The sequence below is a fragment of the Limanda limanda genome, chromosome 14, assembly GCF_963576545.1.
Source record: "Limanda limanda chromosome 14, fLimLim1.1, whole genome shotgun sequence".
NCBI classification, from domain to species: Eukaryota; Metazoa; Chordata; class Actinopteri; order Pleuronectiformes; family Pleuronectidae; genus Limanda; species Limanda limanda.
Genome location: NC_083649.1, coordinates 15019664 through 15034887, shown reverse-complemented (window position 1 = coordinate 15034887; position 15224 = coordinate 15019664).

Genomic DNA, 15224 nt, shown 5'->3' with positions numbered 1-15224 from the left:
ACGCTGGGAAAACAAAAAAGGTCCACGTCCTTACTTAGGCAAATAATTCTCCCTTCTTTGAGTATTTCTGTATTGCTAATTAAGGCCATTGATTTTATTTGACATTAATTAGTGTAACAGTGTTGTGGTGAACGCACACTCTTATCACTAGTCTGTCACTGTGAAGTCCCACTGTATGCAGGTCGCAGCTGCTGCATTGAGGTGGCAGACAGGCGGGACTCTGCCCCGAGCTATGCATCTTTCCATGAAGAGAGAGAGTTCCTCAGAAGAGCTAGACACAGAATAGGAATGACAGCTGCTGATGGCTGCTGGCTTCTGTGCTTATCCCACAAATTTGTTTGGTGGAGGCGGCATGAATCAACATGCGTCCGCACGTTGGTCATTGTATCCGAATGGCACCCTCAAGGGCAATTCGGCAAACAGTCGCTGATTGTGACGAAAGGTGCTCAGTTATCGTTTCTCACCACTGAGATTATTGTCATGTACAGGATGTGTGGGTTTGTTTCATATAAGCGTGATTGAAGTGTTTTCCACTGTCAGTGATGTTGTGTGTTGAGCAGGATACACGGATTGTTTTGACTGAGGTTACACTGCATGTTTCCGGGGACAGTTTTCCATGTTCACTGGGTCATTTGCTGATTATCCGCTCGGCGACTCTACTTTGACAACATGGCTTGATGTATATTTATGAGATGTATATAAAAGGGATATGGCCATTTTCAGTAATTGGCGGCTCATTTTCCTGTCCTATTAGGGTAATTTCTCACAATCACTCAGACTTCTTCTCCACATTTCTTAAGACGCTGAATTTATTTTTTTTTAAAGCCATTTTTATGACGGCATCCATTCTGTCTATCCTCTACTTAAGTCACACTTCTGCAGTGACAGGCCTGGTTTCATTGTAGAGTCGAGGTTTACTGATTCAGGTCAGAGTTGATACCACAGCTGTTACAAAGCAGATGTGTGATGGGAGTAAGTGTGGAGCTCGCAGCCTCTCAGTCACTGGGCTTTACCCTGCAACCATATTAAATCAGGTTGATGTCATCAGGTGGTGTTTGTGACTGTTGCTGCCCAGTGGTATCGCACAGTGACGGAGAGAAAAACAAAAGCAGCCTCTGTCTTTAGTTGAGTGGGTTGTTTGGTGGCAGTATTTTTTGAGCCAATAGTTTGTCTAATCTTCTACGGTGTCCGCTGAATCATCTATTCTTTACAACACAGTGCAGCTCGTAACAATACGGGATGTGTGTTGAGGTTAGATGACTTATACAGAAGTGAGGAATTTAAACTTCTCTTCTGCTCCTACTTTGGTCTTCTCATTTTTTTTTTCAGAAGTGCCTCACAGACATAACCAATTTCATAATAATCATTAGAAATGTTTTAGATACTTGTTTCAAAAAATCCATACGGTGTAATTATTTGAGTATTTAATCTTAAAAAATATGTTGATACTATTCTAGCTACAGCGTGTTTATTGTGTGTTGTACAGTCGAATTTTGCTTCTTGTGCGTAAACAAATTCGTAGACATGTGTAGATGCTATACAGTCCCATTATGTGCATATAATGTACTGATGCTGTATAGATAAAACTAATACATCCCTGAAATAATCCGGGTAGAGACCTCGCGTGTTTATTGTTAAGAGGATCTAGTCTACTGTTGGTTAAGCTGTCTGTCACCGTCATAACATTAATCTAATACTGATCTGTATATATGCATTATCTGTAGCATAACCACCTCATTTCTAACCACATATACAAGTAGGGTGGGAAATGTCTGTTTTGGTAGTTATTAAATATTTATGGTCATTCATTTTTTCACATACATGTTCTTTACGGTAGCTTCTAGCAAAGCTATATGGCTTTTGGCAAATTCAAACTTATCAGTTCCAAAGCATACACACAATTTATGATGAGCTTTGGCCAAGGCTACCCAGTGTTTTGTTTGCTGTAATCAAACTTAACAATTCCTCCGCTAATGTGAAATCTAGCAAATACAACAGAGGAAAATACCACAAGTGTAAATACAGATTTTTAAATGCAATTATTATCAATAATTTGAGAGCATAGAACGTAATGGTAGAGGGTTAAAATTAGTTGGAATTGATCGCAACACGCTAACAGACACATAGACCTGGCATGTTATTTGCTTTTTATAGCAAATGTGTCAGCAAACAGAATAACTGTGAACCTTCTCAGATGATATATGCACTGTCCTATACAGTGTTGCTTTGGTTTCAGTCCTTAAATAGGACAGACAAGACTCTTAAAGTCATGGCACAATAGTTATTTATATAAGAAAAGTATACTGTAGTTCCACTTGATACTAATACAGTAATGCAAAATAGCACTAGTTTGTACTCAAACTGAAAACCAGATCAAACTAAACAGCTCTGGACTCGGTTTTCCATAGACTGTATATAGAGATGGATATCACATCCTTCTCCCATTAACCAGAAATGAAGCCAAACATCCCGAATATAAATGCTGATATCTTGATAATTTAGAGACTCTGCACTGTAGCGATCAGGAAATGGAGCCGTGGTAGTAAGGTCCCGCTGATGCACAGGCTTGACCAAACGTGAGTCAGTCTCACCTGTCCATCTGGAAATTTCACCCAGTTTGTAGCACAGAATAATAATAGAATTAATAACCTCAAATTTATTTGATTTGTACTCTTATTTTTTGGTCCAGGTCCCATCCACTAACATGGAGGAGGCGTGATTTATGTCTCATGCTGCAGCCAGCCACCAGGTGGCAATCAAGAACTTTTGTGGAGCAGTCATGTCCATCTTCATATACAGTCTATGATCGGGAATCACTGTCATCCATGACGTGATATCCATTACTTGACTGGTCATTACAACCGTGGCTCCTCTGACCTTCCAGTTAGCCATAAGCCTGCGTGCACAACGTCAGGGGACGTACTCACCTAAATGGAATGCAGCCATTATTAAGGCTATTAGTTACACAAAATGTCTGCCTCCAGAGAGGTTTAAGCAGCTTGTCTGGCATTTCACACCAGCTGAACTCTTACAAATAGATCCAGAATGTGATAATGTCACAGAGGAGATCATGAGCACAGGAGTCTGACGAGGTTTCATAGTCCTCCTGTCCAAAATCCAAAGTCCAAAATCATCCAAAAAAGACGAGCGTCATCTTTTTCATTTTGGTGGTTAAAAAATAACAAATTTAATAATCATTTATTTGTCAATAGTAACATTAGTTTAAGTGCTCTGAGATTCATATTGAACTAAGGGAATTCTAAGATCTTGACTTGTGTGCCTGGAGATTTTCAGGATTATACTCAAAGACTAAATGAAAGAGTCAAAACAAAGTTGTGTTATGATAGACTACAGTAAGCCAACAAAAAAAACCTTGGATTATACCGTACATATTCTTATCAGCAACTCCTCACCACTTCTGATGGAAAACCCCTCCCTCTGATTAACTACAGAGCTGTTTGTGATGCTAGAAAATTTCCAGACACGACACAAAATCAAGTTGTTATCACCTGCTAATTCTGCCCGAACGTGCTGCACCACAATACTAAAATAGTATCAGTTTAGTCCTGCGTGAGCGTTTATCCCACTCTGCTGTGACAGATGCTGTGTTTTCCACAGTTGTGGATGTCTGATTAACATGCCCTTTGATTGCTCACACACCAAAGCAATGCTTTGGATGATTATACATTTTTATGCCATAATACAGAATTACGTCTGGGCTCATGGAGGATAATGGGGTTACTCTAAGTTCTGAAAGATAAGAAATGTGAGGACAAGTGTGTAGTGTGTAAGGCCATTTAAGGCTTGTTGTTTCATATCAAATTTAGCATGTGATCCACATAACTTCAAATAGTTTTGCTGAGATTTTCCATTAATTATAACTTTTTAAATGTTGCGACTGGGGAGGTTTGGAAAATAACAGTCATGTTTTATCACAAATCTGTTACAATATTTAATATGATCTATTTTTGTACTAATGTTTAACAGGTAAGTGATTTAAAGGTTATATTTATTAAGTTGTTTTGTATTAGAGCACGATCCAATTTTGAATAGGTATTTGGTCATTCAGTACATGCATTTGCATCTCAAGAGACTTGACAAGCAGGTCACCAACTTCGATTATTACAGAAATAATTTTATTTATCACACTTTTACTTCCTATAATAGTCAATATACAGCATTGCCTACAGCTCTGCTGCAAAACTGTGCTTGCAAGCAGCAGAAATCCGTCACCAGACAGAGGAGCAGGTTTGGGGTCGGCTGCTGGTGGTGTGAACGCAGATTAGTTCTACAGTCAGTACATAATGTCACAACCGATAATCTCCATTAATCTGGCTTGAATTCATGGGATAAAAGCTGCTTTTGGATCAGCAAAACTATTTGAACATACTTTTCCTTTTTTTCCAGAGAGGACACAGACATATACACTACGTCTAGTGGGTTTGGCGGAGTAATTGCAACGGTAAAATTGGTCCATCTATTATGTGTGAGTAAAGAATGTGCTTTAGAGTATTGTATAGTAGGCCTATAAATGAAGATCATTCAAGGTCTATTCTTAATCGGATTTATATAATCTGATCATGAGAGCACTTAAATAGAGATATTAAATATTATGAATATTGTGGCATTTAGTTCTACCTTTGGACGGCTCATTTGGACATATGACCTCTGCTATGAATAGACTTACCATCTCACATATAAAAGGTTTTAACATTTTCCTAATAACTTGAGATGTATGTGATTTTTGTAGAACTGAGTGCATTCAACTTTTTCATCTAGCATCTGCCTCCAGATAAACTGTGGTAAGATTTACAAAAGAGAGACAGGCAGATATAATTATAGCCCAGTTTTATGCTAGTTGTAGAACTAAAATAACTCTATGCAAAAAAATCCTTTATACAGGGGAGTTATTTTTGTCCTTTTATCTCTTAAAATGCTACCAGCTGCAAAACAGCTGTTTGTTCATTATCAAGCAAACAAATATATACTCACTTTAACTGAGATGGAAAATACTTTTCAGTAAATGTTCTACAAAAAAGTACAGCAGTCTCATCAAAGTCTGTTCTTTGGATTTTGTACAGTTTCTCTCTCCTGCTTAGGGCTGTGAGCTTTTCACCCACTGAAGAATGTTGCCTTCACCACAATGAGGCAGTATATGATCAGGATCAGGAAGCAGGACAAACAGTGAAAAGTTGAAAGGGATGAGTCCGTTGGGAATGTCGCAGCAGTTGTTAGATTCCCTGGCCCTGTGGCTGGAGCTGTGTCAAAGAGGGGCTCAAAGCCCACAGTCACTGCACAGTGTGAGAGATATGTGCAGGATAACAACTGTGGAAGTCACTGTGTTTCAGATTTTACTTTGTTCAGAATTTTGGGAGTTACAGCCGTGCTGCAGTCTGCCTGGAAGTGGATGTGTTTGTGATTAAACTGTCCGTAATGGTGTGTCCTTCGGGGAGAAACGGTCATGTACAGTGTTTGACCGTGGCCAAAAAGGTGCCCGGCAGTAAACACATCCACAGCACCCCTGTACTACACGGCACAAAAATACAAACAAAAAAAAAAATAAAAAAAAATAAAACACTTGAGATGAGACTGATACCTTAGGAACATGCAGTTATTTTCTTCAGTTACAAATAGCAACAATACATGTCAAGATTAAATATCATGAAAGACAATCTGCAGTGAAATTCAGGCCCAGAACCTGCTCTATAATTTGACCTGGTGATATTTCCGACCCCACACATGCGTTTTTTATATACACCCTTTTATCAGCCTGCTCTTTACGACTCTGGATTCTCAGGCTTTGTGAAGGCAGTTTAAGTTTACCCATGTCTTTTGAATCATTCAGTAATTTGCAGCTATCTTGGGCTGCAATACTCCTCCTTCACAGGCTGCAGCCAGTGCATGTTATTAAATATTTAAAGCATTTTTTCCTGTGCACAGCATGAAAGGTTGTTGACAAAATTAACCCTTTCAAGTCACAAATACGACCAGCGGCAAACCAACAAACAGGAGCCAGAGCAGAGGAAACAAAATATATGTAGTGCAGGAATCTGCAAAAATAAACAAGCACTATGCACCGTATAACAACACACAGAAAAAAAGATCTCTCTACCTGTTATTGTATTTCAGCATTAAAGGAGAACACAGTGTATCTGAAGCCTTGCAACCAGGAGAGAAAAAAACAGGAAACAAATCAATCATTCATCATTAATAAAACCTTATTTCCTGTCTCTTTTGGCATTGATTCTTCTGTCTTATGTTCAGAAAATAGAGCAGTGCCATGCCCTAAATCTCTTCGACCTACACAGTATATATGTATCCAGCAGATTGACTAAAACTTGGAAGGGGGAAAAAAGCTGCCAATAATGTGTTCCAGGGCTATTAGCCTTGTTTTATATGCATTTGGCTTTGTTAACATCTATTGACAGCCCCATTATTAACCCTGTTTAGTCTGGTAATCCAGCTCTGGATCAATGCATAACTCTGAGAAACCCAGGTAAGCTCATTTTTCAATGATCTGAAACCCGAATAAGCTGCTTGATTCCCTCCGATATGAAACTGGTTGCTGTGGCACGCACAATCCTTTCCTGCTTGTTGTCTTTGTGAACTCGCACTAACACAGAGGTTTTTTGTGAATCACATTTAACAGAAACTTTTTGTATGAACAGTATAATTGCATGTAACACCGGGCTTGTCGTCGGGAGTGTCAGGATCACACAAATTACTGTTGAGATCAACATTGTTTCGGCATGTTGTTGTAGAAGTAGCCTACTTGCTCACTCCAAGGAGGGAGGGTGAAGCTGGCGGGCACACATTTTCACGTTCTCTCTCTTGTCGATCTTTGTAGCTGTGGGCGTAGCGCCTCAGACAACACATTCCATAATATTCCATGCACAGGTCCACAGATGACAACAGGGCTCCTCAATTGCATGTTATCAAAAGGTTTGTGTAAACAGCTTATGGTCGTCAGTGTCAAACCCCGCTGCAGTTTATTTATAGTGCAGCAGCACAAACGGATTTTAGAAAATATGTGCATCAAATTATTGCCAGTGGCAAGTATTGACCTGATGAAGCTTGTGGATTTGTTTCACAATTTTGGTCTGTGTAGGTGAAACATGTCGTCCCGCTCGTAGCCTTCGAAAAACAACACTCTAGAGCAAATCTTATCATCATGATGAAATCAAGGAAACATGTTTTGACTGGAAGTTTGACATTTTTTCATAACCTGAAAATGTAAAAAATCCTTCTTAATGTTTCTCAGATTGCTGGCAGAAATGGTGCAGCTCATTAATACTTGTGTGTCACGTTGGGTAGCATTTTGCTTTTGATTGCTTGATTGTGAAATAATATGCGTCTTCATGCAGCATCACCTCAACGAGGTGTTTTAGTAGATTCACAGGAAGCAGCCTAACCCTGAAGGACCCTCTATATGGAGTCTTGTACATTTCCCATCATGCACCACTTTCTACCCACATGTCTTCCCACCAGGCTTCTCCTGGTTTTATCTGTGGATTTGAACACGTTGTGTGATCGGTTGCTCTAATCATGGGAAACAGAGGATTTACAGAGACGAGCACTTTCAGCTACAAAGCTATATTTAGCCACATGTATTACCTTTTACAACCTTTAAAAAAAAAAACTTACATAAACCAAGTCGTCCACCATGAATCTGTTTGTCTGCATGTTGAGCTTTGCAGAGGACTACAAGCAATTTAATCAAATTTCTTCCCGGCCCAGTACAGATGCTTGCCAACGCTTGGGTGTGTTGTTCTTTGGGTAATTGTCTGAATATCTGCAATGTTCTTTTGCTATAATTCAATGTTGGCAAGCATATGCATGTTTCCCTGCTTCTTTCAAATTGAATTCGTGCAAAGATTCAAGAATGATGTATGGCAGGCAAAGGAAATCATACATGAAGTGCGTGTTGGTCCCAAGGTGTAATTTTAGAATCTGTTGTAAATATGCAGAGAAAGCTGACAGTGTCCATGACAGGAACTTCAACAAAACGATAGGGAACAAAAGGACCATGGGAAGGGCAACTGTGTTTGTGTGCAGCGTGCAGAAGTGTTGAAAAGAGGGGCTGCCGGCACTCCCGCTGGGCGCCTCCCGGTGTGTTTAAGGGACGTGTCCGGCCATGTTCACCCCATACACACAGTACATATCCTGAGAGAAGGTTTGTTTCCTCAGGTATGTTGTAGGTGTGGATTGATGTGTGTCTTAACATGAAAAGACTTTAAACAGAATGGAATGGCTTGTTAGCCGGGTTTGGAAGTGGACCAAGACAAAATCATGTTCCCTTCAGCGGTGAAGAAGGGGGTCTCCTGTTCTGAGGCAGAGGTTTGTTTCAGCGTACATTGATTATAGTGGAGGTGAATTTCATAACTCTGCGGTCCGGGCTCGAGTGTTACCATCCCGAATGCAACACAGAGGAGGAGCTGATAAAAGATTATGACACAGCTGACTCACAGAAGAGTCAGCTGTAAACAACAAGTCGACGCACTCAGTTTTCCTGGGTAATACCAGTATTTCTGCAAATATTTACACACCTTTGCATCCCACTGCTACATGACCAGATACTTGACACTTACAGTGACTCTTGCGTGTGCTGTCTGTTTCCAAAGCCCGTGACGCCATCGACCCCCTTCGGAAGTCCTTGAGCCTTTTCCGGAGTGGGTGATTTTGGGAAAGGTATTGTGAATTCCCACTGGGGTTTCATTCATATTCATAAGGGGTACATTTACTTTTTTTCCCAACACACCTCAGGGGTTAGGTTCACATTCAAAGTACAGCACAAAGGACGGAATATAGCAAATGTATTGAATAGTAATCTTTGATAATTAAAGATAAAACCCATGCGTGTCTGTGTGCGATTACTCCTGCCTGTGTGTGGGTGCGTGGGTGTGTGTTTTGGTAATAGCCTGTTACTCTATCCTTTACCCGTGCTTTCTTCTGACCTTCCACCAGTGCTCCTGCTCATTATTGTGTTGGTCTAATCTGGAGGGGACAGGACTGGGTGCAGAAGTGTATTTATCTTCCTGCACAAATAGGACCTCTTTCCGTCTGGTCCCTGCTCGGCTTGTTGTTGAAAGATAGTGAACAGCGTAGAGCAAGCTTCAGTGTGCGTGTGTGTGTGTGTTTGTGTGTGGGGCTGTGTGTGTGCACGGGTGAACTCAGATGTGTCCCAGCTGGCCCACAGACCAGCACACTAACCATCACCTCACTGCAGCAAATGCAGACAAAAGAGGAATATATCTCCCTTGTGATATCGATACCCCTTAACTCCAGGGGTGTCTTACCCTAAATGAGAAAGCAGCATTCCACGCAGAGGTCTGTTGTACTTGTGAAAGCCAATAAGATCAGTGTTACAGAAAGTCCCTGTAGCGTGAGCCCTGTAGTCCGCCTTTTCTCCATCACATCTTTTGGGATGTGTACTTTTGCTTCGCATTGTCTAGGCATGTTTCTCTTCATTCCCTTGTTTTCTCCTTGACATTAAGCTTGCAAGCAGGCGGTTATCATGCTGCAAATGGCCATGGGCCAGGAAACCACTGTAGGCAAGCCAGAATAACAAAACAACACAAAGTGTACCTGAAAAATCACACAGACGACAGACCTTCGTGCTTCCTGAGAAAACGCCACTCTGATTAAACCAGCGGTCAAGTGTTTGACCTCAGTTTTGCCGTGCCGTAAACGACTTGGCGCAATCATGTGCTCGCCTGCACTTCATCTTTATCCTCCCAAGCATGGTTTAGTATTATATTATTGCTATGTGGCTTTTTGAGCAACGATTAATTCTCTGTTGGCTAAAACTCAACTATTTTAGGCTAAAGATTTGGTACCTCGTCCATCATTAAGCTGCTCACACCGGCAGCTGCTTGCCTATTTAGAATTATTGCTGCTTTAGCTAGCTTTGACCTCCTTCTTGTTGCGGGGGTTGTCAGTCCCTGGTGCGCTTGGGCGACGGGTTTAACGGCTTCTAGATGAGTGGAGAGGGTTTTGTGGGCCTGTTTGGTTGCTCTGTCTCTCCGAGATGACCCGACCACAGTCCTAGCTTCCTCTCAGCCACGTCTGCCTTTCCAGGGCACGGCGTGAGGCCATCCTGGCACCATCGGCTCGGGGCCACTCTCTCGCCCACTTATCAAGTTCACTCAATTTGAGGCCACCTTGATGTGGGCTTATGCCGCCAAAACATGATCCAAGCTTACACATGCGTAGTGGCCTGTTTTCCCGGAAAAGCCTACATTGGTGAAAAACAAACAAAGAGATAAGAGAGACTCTAGATAAGCCCGAGCTTAGCCACAAGAGGCGCAAGCAGAAATGCAAATGATCCGACCCAAGAAGCTGGTTTCTGTCTGTGTGAAACTCCTCGCACTGTCCTCATTGTGACATGTTTGTGTTGCTCCGAAAGCACATTCTGGAGATAAAGGACAAGTGCAGAGCGCAAAAGGAATTTGATTTGATGCGAAGAATGCAAAGCACAGAGCGGATGCACGTATGTTTTTGGAAGGAGGGGGTCGCTGATAAGAGTACAACCTTCCCATGTTTTCCCTCGTGTAAATTTACATCTCTGCAGTTTAAAGTCGTTTTTTCACCAAGTATAAAAAGCTGATTCCTAGATACATTTACGATTAAAGGGATGTTTTTCACTGACGTTTATAAATCTACAATTTAAATGTTCTTGCGCTTTAGTTTTACTTCAAATATAAGTGAAAAAAGGTTAAGGAATATTCTTTTATATTTCCTGAGTACTGTGTCATGGGGTTCATACGTAAACCACATGTAAAGACAATCAAAATGAGTATTTAGAAAACATTAAAAAAGACACATTTTGAGTTTGAATGTATTATGTACCATTTTAAAAAGTGTTCTGTAAGTGTATTATAATAATAATAATAATTAGAGAAAAATCAAGTTGTTGTGGTGTGTATCAGATGTCGTATTACATAAATTTAGCTTTTATACATGCAGATGATTTGTATTAGAAACCTCATGAGTGGAAAACAACTCCATTTATACGCATCGATGACCCATGAATTTCTTCTATTTACAACTGGATGCACCTGTGTGTTTGTCTGCGTATGCGTATGCGTGTGTTTGAGGGGTTGTGTTTGTATTTGAGTGTGACAGTGTATACTTTGTCGGCTCCGGGACACTTAGATTGAGTGTGTGTTGTTCTCTCTGTGCATATGTGTTTGCGTGAAGACCTGGTTTCATGTGGGTGTGTGTTTGATAAACTGTGAGAGCATGTGGGAGATTGTTTGTCTATTCATCTGGGTGAGAGCAGGAGAGAAGGAGCAGAATGAGGAGGTGGAAGAGATCTGCTTCCAGCCTCTATCTTCAAGTCAATCTGCTCGCAGTCACACACAAACCTCTTTATCTCAGCCTGAGACAGAAAGGGAGCGGGACAGACCGAGAGAGAGACAGACGGACAGAGACTCCAGGAAAATAATTACGTTTAAAAAATAGAGAAGGGGAAAGCGAGGCCGAGAGGTTCAATCAGACGGCTTTGAGAAGATAGAGCGGATTTTTGTCTAAGAGGATCATCCAAGTCATGCTCAGACAACATCTGTCATTCAAAATATTTGCACTATTTCGGTACCAGTGCAATGAGCTACAATCGTCCAATTGAGAGGCTATTTGTTATCTCTGCGAAAGACATGTAGAAAGTGAAGACGTGTTATCAGCGATGTCATCGGCGAGCAGAAAATTATTTTACATCACTCAGTACTTTGGTCCCAGAGGAAGTTGAGTGACAATTGACATCCTCTACAGCTCCTTCTCCAACTACACTGTACCCTCACACACACACTCACTCACACACACACACACACACACATGACCACACACTTCATCACGTACACCGTGACTGGTGCCAAAGAGAGGCATAAATTTGTACTCAGGAAACAAGAAGAAGCGCACAATAGTAGCTCTGTGTGTGTGTGTCTGTTATGTCTGACTGCAGGACGAGCATAAAGGGCAATAAAACAAAATGAGATAAATCAACCTCGGCTTAATTGTAGCTCTGACACAAATGTATGGCTGTCATTCCACGGTGCACCGCTGGCAGTCACCCAGACAAGGAAAGACTGTCAGTAAGAGTTTGGAGGTGCAGAGATCACATCTGGTAACAGCGGCTGAGTGTGTGTGTGTGTGTGTGTGTGTGTGTGTGTGTGTGTGTGTGTGTGTGTGTGTGTGTGTGTGTGTGTGTGTGTGTGTGTGTGTGTGTGTGTGTGTGTGTGTGTGTGTGTGTGTGTGTGTGTGTGTGTGTGTGTGTGTGTGTGTGTGCCTGCTGTGGTGCCGGCCTGTCATTGCAGTATCATGCCCCATTGGCTGATGAGTTGCTATGCTCATGTCTTGTTCCTCTCAGCCCCAATCAAATCTGTCACAATATGAGTCAGCGTGGCCGTAAGCGGGGGGGGGGGATGCCCCCCCTCGCCATCGTAGATCGATGGGTTATCGGGCACATCGGGGGGGGGGGTTTTGACCGCTGCGAAGCCACACCTGAGGTGCAGGCGGTGGGACGAGGAGCAGGCGGGCCGGGGCGGTGCCACACGGAGGCTGGAGCGGAGCTGGAGAAGTTAACAAAGTGAGAGAGTGCTAAAGAGCTGACATCTCCTCAGTGAGATTTCCTCCGTGGCCTTGGGAGTGGAGCATGCTCAGTGCTGGTGTGTGTCATGTCTTCCTCTCCGAGATGCTGCTGCTGCAGTGCTTCCCCAGCAGGCTCGGCACCGGCTTGCTCATGGACATCTCTCTCATGGAGCGATACAGCGGCCCGGCTGCAGCTACTCAACGGATACCTCTGCCTTTTCCTTTTGTTTCACTCCTTTTCTCAGTTTCTCTCTCTCTCTCTCTCTCTCTCCGTTGCTCTCCTGTCTTTTAGTGCCACCTCTCCCACTTGTCTTCCCATTGTGTTTCTTACACATTATCTCCCACTTTCTTCGCTCGCATCCTATCTTGTTCCTCTCTCGCCGTCTCATCCTCACTCCGCCCTTCCACATCTCTCTCTCTCTCTCTCTCTCTCTCTCTCTCTCTCTCTCTCTCTCTCTCTCTCTCACACACACACACACTCTAGTTGCTACCCTTAAGACTGCGGTTACCATGGTGACAGCTATGTGCTGCAGAAACGTCAAAGAGCCGAATCCACCCAGGATCACTTCCTTGTTTTAACACTTCAATTCTTTCTTGCTGTTTCTCCTTGATTTCTCGCAGCTCTCTGTAAATACCGGGCAGGCATGATTTTAAATGGATCAGCCGTTTGTGAATGAGGCGGGCGGGGGGGGATTTCTGGTCTCTCTGTGCGATCCGGATCTCAGCTGTTGCTCAGCAGTCATTAGTAACACTCAGATTTGGAATCTGCGTTGACCTTGGCACCGCTGACCTTGAGGAAATAGCCCCTTCCTCGGGCCGCCACATGTCACCCGCTCTGATTCGTGTCGTGTCTCCCCTCAAGGGGGCTTCACCAGCCCACCCGACACATCAGTCCTCAGCGTCTCGACACACACTTCTCTCATCTTTTGCCTGTCATTCATTCAGAGAGAGACACACTCACACACACACACACACACACACACACACACACACTCATACTCACACACGCACACACTCATACTCACACACACTCATACTCACACACACACATACTCACACACACACACACTCTCACACACACACACACGCACACACACGCACACACACTAATACTCACACACACACACACACACACTCATATTCACACACACTCATACTCACACACACACACACACACACTCATACTCACACACACTCATACTCACACACACACACACACACACACACTCATACTCACACACACACACACACACACTCATACTCACACACACGCACACACACACACACACACATACTAACACACACACACACACTCATACTAACACACACACATACTAACACACACACACACACACTCACACACACTCACACACACACACACACACACACACAGACACTCATACTCACACTCACACACACAGACACACTCACACACACATACTCACACACACACACACACATACACACACACTCACACTCACACACACACACGCAGACACACACACACACACACACACACACACTCATACTCACACACACTCACACACACGCACACACACTAATACTCACACACACTCATACTCTCACACACACACATACTTAGACACACACACACATACACACACACTCATACTCACACACACACACACACACACACATACTAACACACACACTGCACACATCCCACACGTAAACACTCATGGAAAGCAGCAACAGCCAGATCATGTTTATGCTCAACAGCCGGATGAGCAGGTTTATATTTCAGTAATCAAACAGCAACACACCTCAGTGCGTGGTCAGCCGAGGAAGCAGATGCCTCGGGAAGAGGTGAACCTCAGCAGGTGGGGCTGGTTTCTGTCATGTGGAGAAGAAGAGGACATTCTCACACCCAAATGCCTCTTTTTACTCTTTCTTCTCATTGTCCTTCCCTTCTCCTCCCTCGTCCCCTGCTCCATTTCTTGCAATTTATCCTCTTTTGTTCCTGTTTCTCCGTTTCTCCTTCCCTGCCCTTGTCTCATCTCTGAGACTAACGACTACAGATGTGCGTTAAAAGCAGGCGCTATACCCCACTTTAAGCCCCCCCACCACACACACACATACACACACATTGTTGGCAAAAAAAAAAGCAGACAGATGTAAACAGCATAACCTAATGGCTGTTTAAAGCCATTATGTCTAAAAAGATAAACTCTGGTGCCTGTGAAAGGGCAGGACTGCGGTTGAGCGGTTGAGCTGTTGAGGGGCATCAACGTGATGATGTGCAGGTATGCTGTTGTTAGGAGAGAGCTGCTCAACTCCATCATACAGGGAAGCTGTCTCCCCTTTTCTGGGAGCAGCCAGGAGGGATTAGGGGGCAGGCGGAGATGGGGCCTGTGAGGCATTTATGAGCAGGACATACAGAGGATCCATGTCAGAACTTTTAGGGGTTGGCTGAAATCCTTTTTTTTTTTTTTTTTTTTTTTTTGGGATGTGATCTTTAAGTCATGCTCCTCCCACGCTGGCCCACTGTGCCCCTCCACCTTCAGACCCCTGATCCAAGGACGGCCCACGGCTGTTGAAAAACAGCAGATGCTTTCGAGGAGAGTAGGAAAAAAAAAAAAGAGAGAGAGAAGGAGATTTAGACGCGCATTTCCATGACC